The 8,435-nt window shown below is 41.9% G+C and overlaps 1 long non-coding RNA gene across 1 annotated transcript; it reads right to left on the bottom strand.

Moving 5' to 3' along the window:
* Positions 1-344: 344 nt before the first annotated feature.
* Positions 345-8,175, bottom strand: LOC140611383 (uncharacterized). Its single transcript, XR_012012621.1, has 3 exons — positions 8,083-8,175; positions 4,546-4,596; positions 345-473 (listed from the first exon to the last, which is right to left on the bottom strand). It is a non-coding gene; the product is annotated as an uncharacterized lncRNA (long non-coding RNA).
* Positions 8,176-8,435: the final 260 nt, after the last annotated feature.

The following is an 8,435-nucleotide window of genomic DNA, read 5'->3' on the forward strand; positions in this document are numbered from 1 at the left end:
TTGACTCCTTTAAACAAAAATATTTTCTAATTCCCTCATCTGCAAAAGGTATGATGATTACTTCTATTTTACAGGTTATACACTTGAGACTGAGAATCGAAGCATTTTCCCTAAAATTGCACAGCTACTTAATTAGAGTTGAGATGGAACACAAGTCAATTTCACCTGGACCTCGAATTCTTAGCCATCTCTCACATAATGAGGCTACAGAGAAAAGGAACAAGACCTTCAGGCAGGATACTGAAGTTCTTTCCCTGTGAGAAGCCTATGGCTAGCTTCACTTCCAAGATTTGCATATTCTTGCAGTAATGCCACTTTTATTACAGGCCCAGCATCACCTTTGTGTGTGACTTTCTTGTCTGTGAGTGCTTCTTTTCCTGTGGTTGAGACATATTCAGGGTAAGAACAGTAGTATTTTTCATTGTCATAGACACAGGAAGCAAAATGAGGGCAGGGGTTGCTTGTACATGGATCTGTAGAGAGAAAAAGAGAGAGAGAAGGCAGCTCTGTGGGTTCTCTGTTATTGTATTCAATATTTAATCAATCTAATTCCATTTGAAGTCTTATGTCTTAAAATGTCAGCAAAAGACTTTACTCCTAACTCTGGGAAATGAACAAGGGGTAGTGGAAGGGGAGGTGGGTGGAGGGATGGGGTGACTGGGTGACGGGCACTGAGGGGGGCACTGGACGGGATGAGCACTGGGTGTTATACTATATGTTGGCAAATTGAACTCCAATAAAATATATACAAAAAATAAAAAAAGTAAGAGTCTTTCTTCTAGTACTGTCACTAGATGCACTTTTAAGTTTTGGAATCAGTTAATAAGCTGGTTAAATCAGTGGAATTCTGTTATTGATATTAGACAGACAACTTACCTCCTCTGCCATCCGCTACCTACAATTTGATACAAAGAAATATACAACATTACATACGTCCTTTTCCTGCCCCACATGCCTAAGCAGACCTAATAATGGGGAAATCTCAGAAAAACTCAATTGACCCACTGCTCTAATATAACTGCCTCAACTGGACAAAAATGTCAATATCATAAAAGAAAAAGAAAAAGAAAGGCTGAAAATAACTGTTCTAGACTAAAGGAGATTAAAGAAACATAATAACTATATATAATGCCTAAGTTATTATTAAATAAATCCTAAATTTGAAAAAAAAGCATTATGGGAGCAATAGAAAAATTTGACTATGTACTTTAATAATATAATTGTATCAGAGGCAAATTTCTTAAAATGACATGTAAGAATACGTCGTTCTTACTAGATCAATGCTAAGGGATTTAGGGGCATGATACCTGCAATTTATTTTCCAATGGATTCAGAAAAAAATATAGAAATGTACATGAATCGGGATCCCTGGGTGGCGCAGCGGTTTGGCGCCTGCCTTTGGCCCAGGGCGCGATCCTGGAGACCCAGGATCGAATCCCACATCGGGCTCCCGGTGCATGGAGCCTGCCTCTCCCTCTGCCTGTGTCTCTGCCTCTCTCTCTCTCTCTCTCTCTCTCTCTATCATAAATAAATAAAAATTAAAAAAAAAAAAAAGAAATGTACATGAATCATTTTTTAAAATGACTATATAATATCAAGTGACATATAACTAAGTGGAAGATATATCTATTGTATACAGATATGTGAACCTTAAAACTAAAAGAACCAATTATTTTATTGGCAAAAATGGGTTTATTTGGGATGGAGGAGAATTGCAACCATATCTGAAGCAAACACCAGTGGAAAGTTCAAGGTCCAATGACATGAAGGAGGAAGGAGATAGCTCTTTTATACAGCAAAGAGGAAGTTAGGCAGGGATGTTCTACACAAAAAGTCCATTGGAGTAGACTGGGAACTTGAAGTATAGTGGCTTCTCATTGTCTGAGCTGTGACCGTCTTTCTTTGGTTGAGCTGTGGCTATTTCTCACTGACTGCCTGTGGCTGTCTCTCACTGACTGTGACTATCTCTCGTTGGCTAGTTAGTTGGGGTGGGAGGAGGGAAACAGGGCTGAAGAGACTTTCTTCCTCCTGCTGATGGAGTGAAGTAGTATTGGTTTGCAAAGTCCATCTCTTCTTGTTGGATTTACAATTAACCACAAGTGGTAGGACAGGAGAGCTCCCCTACAGACCTCGTATTAGTGAGGTTTCCATTTATTAATTTTCACTGAGAGCTACCTATAATTACTTTTGCTAATAGATATTTGTGGGTATAGATAGGTAGCTAGGAAACCTGAAGGAAATGTGGCAGTATGTTAGCAATTGATGAATCCAGGTGAAGATATAAGGTGATCATTTTTACTATTGTTGCAATGTTTCTATAGATTTAAAATATCCAAAATAAAAAGTTGACTAAAGAAAACCATCGTGCTATGTTTTATTAGGAGACATTATCCTGTCCAAAATCCACATTCTTCCTGTTTTGGCTCCTACCTAGTCACTAGATGCGCTTTAGTGTTTGCAGCTCAAACTAAAGTGATGACATTGTAATCTTAATACATTATAATTCCTTGTCTCTTCTCACTAACCTTTACACTGTGGGGGAATGAAGTAACCTTACTGCTGTACCACTTACTTAACTGGGACCTCAGTTGATTTCTGAAATCTCTCCAAGCCTCCTTGTCCTCCTTTAAACTGAGAGTGGAACAATGTGACCACAGATTGGGCTAAGTAAGGTCTCTCTGACTAATAGGTCAGTTGCATTGATTTTGTTAACTGCTCTGTGATTATTTTAGAACATGTCCTTGTTCTTAGAATGCATATTGAGGTCTTAAGGAGTGCAGGAGTATGATGCGTGCAGCTTCTTCTCGAGTCATTTAGAAAAAAGATTATGGGGATCCCTGGGTGGCGCAGCGGTTTAGCGCCTGCCTTTGGCCCAGGGCGCGATCCTGGAGACCCGGGATCGAATCCCACGTCGGGCTCCTGGTGCATGGAGCCTGCTTCTCCCTCCGCCTCTCTCTCTCTCTCTCTCTCTCTCTGTGACTATCATAAATAATTAAAAAAAAAAAAAAAGAAAAGAAAAAAGATTATGTGTTTGTGTATTATATATATATGTATATATATATATACATGTCATGTATGAAATTACTATACTATATATATCATACACAGAGTATACAAATGTATGTTCCATGTATATGTATTATATACACAACTGAACGGATATCTATATGTGTCTATATATAATGTTTATTATATATAATACTTATATGATAAACATTTCATGAATCAAGGGAGGGAGGGAAGATCTGAAAATATTCTTCCAATTTTTCTATTAATTTGAAACTATATAAAATGAAAAGTTTCCATCAAAGAAGAGTAGGGAGAGAGAGAAGGAGGGAAGAAATGGATCAACATTAGATTTATTTTTTTATTGTGTGTCTGGACCAAAAGAAGCAAGACCTCATTTGGGTAGTTGAGTGTGGTTCACCTAGAAAGGATGGGAGAAATCATCTCCAACCCTTATAGGGCACTTGCTTTGTGCCAGGACTATTTCAGCCCTTTCCATATCATACTACTGACTTTAGAACAACTCCATGAGATGGGTACTATGATTATCTCCATTATATAGATTAGGAAATGAAGCGCAAAGAGATTGGCTTGTCTACTGTCCCATAGGTAGTAAGTGATCAGGCCAGGATTCACACCCAGGCAGTCTGGCTCCAGAAACTATGATCTGAAGGGATGATCATTTCTACCTCCAGGCATCTTGAGAAGCAGTTGATTTTGTCACAAGAAATAAGAGGCACTTTGGAATCTTTAATATTCATCAATGTAAGGTGAAAGGAAAGGTTGTGGAGATGGAGGCAAGCTTGGCTGCCAATCTCTGGCATCTGGAACACTCTGCATTTGCGGGTGGCAGCAGCAAATGAAGACGTGATAGTTTTCAATCCCTCCAGTCTGGAAAGAGTATGCCCAACCCAACTAGTGAGTGGTAAGATCTTTTTAACTGGGGCTGCTAAAAAGAATCAAGTGTATGTATTGGGTTTGCATTTTGTTTCGATTGGACAGCACTGGCCCACTTGAAAAGAATGGGGACCCTGCTTAAAGGATAATGTAAGGAGGAAGACGACTGGACTTGGGGAACCGTGGGAAAGACAGGAAGAGATTAAGGATGCTTCTGGAGTCTACTGGAAGCAAAGGAAAGATACCAGGAAAAAAGTGGGGTTGTATTGAAGGGCATGGTGGATCTTTTGAAAGTGTCAGGCAAAACAGAAGCCTGCTTTCTAATTCTACCTTTGTATGAAACTGGGCATAGTCGTCCATTTGAACACAGTGCAAAAGTTGTAGAATAATAATTGAGGAACTGCACAAAATTGTCAGTATTTGGCCACTCTGGACCTACAAAAATGGCAATCAGTGTAGCTCGTCCTAATTCACTAAGAGTTGCAGAGCTCTTAGAAATGATGCCAGGCTTTGCAATTGTCTGTTGAGGCCATGGGGGCAAACCCACATCCTGATGGACTGTACCCTGTTGCATCCAGTATCCGTATATACCGGACAGTGACTTAAAAAGAGGCTTGCTCTTGGTTTCAAGTGCCAACATACCTCTGCCCGATGAACTGTGTTTTGTCACAAAGATGATCAAGCAGGGAAGCCCTGAGGAAAATAAAAGGAAGGTATTAACATTTCAGGAATCTTCCTTGAGTCTTTCAGGGAGCTTCTGAACATGACTGGGCTACCTGCCTGTTTCTCCCAAAGGCAGAGTTTGATTTACAACATAGAACTTAGTGTCTTGACTACAAAGATGTTAAATAGGAGTTCAGTTCCCTGATCCTAACAACGTTCAGAATCATTTCATTAAGTTTCTAACCAATTTTATAAAACTAACAAATGCTAGAAATTTACTCAAATGAACTCTTCTTCCAAAGCTGCTAAGCACTTACATCAGGTTTATGCTGGTGTGGCTGGAGGCCGATTTGAAAAGAAGAACACAAAAGAAATGTGTACTCATACATGCTGGAGAGAAAGTATGAAGGGACATAGACCTGGGTGTGAAGAGTGCTCATTTCTAGGTAGTTTTTAATTTGCTCATCTGCATTTTCTAACTTTTCCTAGAGTAAACATGGATTACTTGCCTAGTGATTTAGGAAGTACTATTGTGTCTTTGCGGAGAATACAAAATGATACTGGGGAACAGAAGCCATGAAAGTGTTAAAAAATACCAGCATTTGAGAAAAATATCAGAAGCATCACCACAACCACCAGCCCCATAAATACAGGAATCCAGCCTTTTTTGGTGACACTCATGATTTTTAATCATGGTGACCCTTGATTATTTTGAAGACAGAGCAAAGAGTTTGGTTGCCCTAGCAGTTAAAACCCCATCTTCTTGTATGAGTCATCCTGGTTGTTCTGATGAAACCATTAGGACCCAGACGGTGTTCCTCTTTTCCAAGTCAGCCCAACTGCTGAGGAAGTCATTGAAAAGATTTGACTGCCCCCATCCCTGGCTGGTGCCTCTCATAGGAGGAGGACCGTGGGTCTGAGGGCCCAGGAGGCTGAGGACGCGTCCCTGGCCCCTGTTCAGCATCCAGGGTCCTGGAGAGACCCGTTCCGCTCCTCCCCCAAGGATCTCGAGGTCACTGGGACCTGGTTGCAGCCACTGAGCTGTGGCATTGGGAGGGGGTAGGGGTAGGGGCTCTCAGGACTTGTGCTTTCAGGTGACCCCCACCCTCCTGCCTGGCCTCTTCCTTGTATTTAATTAAACCCTTTTTTAAACCTGAAAAACAAAAGACTTGACTGCCAGTTGACCATGAACTGGACCCAGGCACTCAGAGGCTACTCATTCCGGTCATTGTAGAGAGGGTTCCATTGCCTTTCCTACTCCCGAGTCTGCTTCAAGGACATTGCCTGGAGATAGTGATGCGGTGTATGCATGACTGAACCCAGTTAAGGCCCACCTCTCTATATAAACTTACAAGATTTAGCACATGGTGTAAGGATCCATTTATATTGCTGTTGCCCAAGACAAACTTGTATGCAAGTTCCCTTTGCTTATTAAAACTGCCACGCCCCCCCAACCTAGAGTGACCTATCTCTTCCAGTATCTCCCTGCCCTGGAATAATGGGGTCCATTTCAGATCATACCTAGGAATCTCCCAAAAAGGAGGGTTGTGAACCAGTATCAACTCCACAGCCCAGCAGGTAGGTGCCAACTCCATGCTTCTGAGAGGTAGCTGGATCCAGATGGTCAGTGTGGTTCCTGCAGAACTAGAGTGCCTTCCCCAAAAGGAACTGGAACAGATTGACCACTGCCTAACACTTTCCTCCCTGCTCACCTTGCCCTGTAACTCTGCCTCAGATTTTACCAGGGGGAAGGAGAAAGAGGAGTAGAGAAAACAGGAGAGCAGAGGTGAAGTTGGAACATGTGGACTCATCAGTGAGGCTGAGGATCAATGGAAGCTGAAGAAGCAAAATGTCCCTGTAATTATACCTCTCTGTTGAAGCTGACCTCATAAAAACAGACAGTAGAATGGTGGTACCAGTTGCTGGGGGGACAGGAGTGGGCCTGGGGAGATGATGTTTAAGGGCACTAACTTGGAACTAATAAACAGGTAAGTCCTGAAGATCAAGTGCACAGCATAGTGATGATAGACAACAGCACAGTAGGAGAAACCTCAAGGCTGCCGACAGACTAGATTTCATCCGTTCCCATGAAACACAACAAATGGTACCTATGTGATACCATAAGATGTCAGCTAAAGTGAAGGTGGCCATCATTCTGCCATATATAAATGTACCAAATCAATATGGTGTACACCTCAAACTTACATAATGTCATGTACCAATTATGTCCCAATAACATTTTTAAACATTAAATTTAAAACTAGTGGTTTTGATGCCAACAGCTATAGCAGAGAAGGTGGACAGGGAACCACTATTACCAACAGTGATACCCAGTATTGAGTAAGCACTGATGAGCACCTTCCAGGTACGACCATCTCATGGATTCCCCCTGACATTCTCAAGGAACAGAGCCTCTTCTCATCCCCATTTTACAGCACAGGAATCTGAGGGTGATGGTGGTTCAAGAATTTGCCCAGGAGAACACAACGGGGAAGCAGCAAAGCCCAACCTCTCACTGGACTAAATTGCTACTCACCTTATTCCTTAAGTGCTCCTTCACAACCTTAGTTTCTGAGATCTTGCACCTTTTACTAACACAACATTTACTACACCAACAGTCCCGGGGACCAGAAAGTGTCCTGTTTTGTGCCACAGGGAGAGGAGAGAACTTGCATGGTAAGATCCCCTCACTGTCCATTTGGAAGAGATTCTTTCAACAAGACACAGAGAGTTCACTTCTCTTCAGACTCTGCTTACATGACTCAGGACGCCCTGAGGAGCCTCGTGGACTGGAGCCAAGATCTCCCCAAATACCAAGTCCTCTGTCAACTTCGGATGTCTATATATACATGCTGACAAGTCCAGAGAAGGGAGATACTCTACACTGGAACTTAAACAAAAATCAACTACACCAATGGTTAAAACCATTGGTGGATGGAGACTTTGAGTTTTCTGCTGATGAATCTCTCCATGAGATTTTTTGGTTTTGATTTGTTTTCCAATTTGGTGTACGTTGTTGTTGTTGTTTTAGCTCATGCCATTACATTTTTTTTCTAAATTTTCATAGCTTCCTTTAAGGTAGGATTATTCAGCCTTAGCACTATTGACTTTTTGGCCTTGATACTTCCTCATACAGGGGCTGGCCTGTGCACTGGAGAGTGTTGGGTGGCACCCCTGGCCACCACCCACTAAATGCCAGGCACACCCTCACCCTGAGGCAAGACCACCGGAACTCTCTGCAAATATTACCAAGGGTCCCCTGTGGGGGCACTAAACTGCCCCAAGTTGAGAAGCACTACTTTCAATGCTGGTTTTACTTTCAAGGACATTAGACATTGTATCTGAAAATAAGTGGCAAATAAAGTCATTGAAATATTGGCCATATCAATTTTAAGACACACTTAGAAATCCAGACATGCCCCATCTCAGGAGATGTCCTCAGGCCAGCCCTCCACCAGCTCAACTGAACAGTTTACATGTTCTAGAACCAAAGAAAATAAGATATTTAACACTCACCACACAGAAGAAAGTTTGTCCTCTTCGCCATAGCTCCTCTACCTTCTAACTGATAACTGATAACAGAGAGGGAACTGTAGAGTCTTGTTTCCTATTTCTCAAGAAGCATCAGGGGTTTCAAGAGGATCACAATCTGTTAGTGTAATTTCTACACGTCAAGTCAAAGTCAAAGTAAGGCAACAACATGAATACAAACCTCTAGATGCCATTTGCATCCATATCATGCTTACCGCAGAATTCTCTGGTCACTTAGTCACTCGTTGGACACAGAAATAAAGACCAAGGAAGGAGGACATCCCTGACTTTGGGGCACTAATCAGCCAAGCCAGCAACCACCCTGCAAACCCTGAATG

Source organism: Canis lupus, chromosome 19 (genome assembly GCF_048164855.1).
Source record: "Canis lupus baileyi chromosome 19, mCanLup2.hap1, whole genome shotgun sequence".
Taxonomy (NCBI): Eukaryota; Metazoa; Chordata; class Mammalia; order Carnivora; family Canidae; genus Canis; species Canis lupus.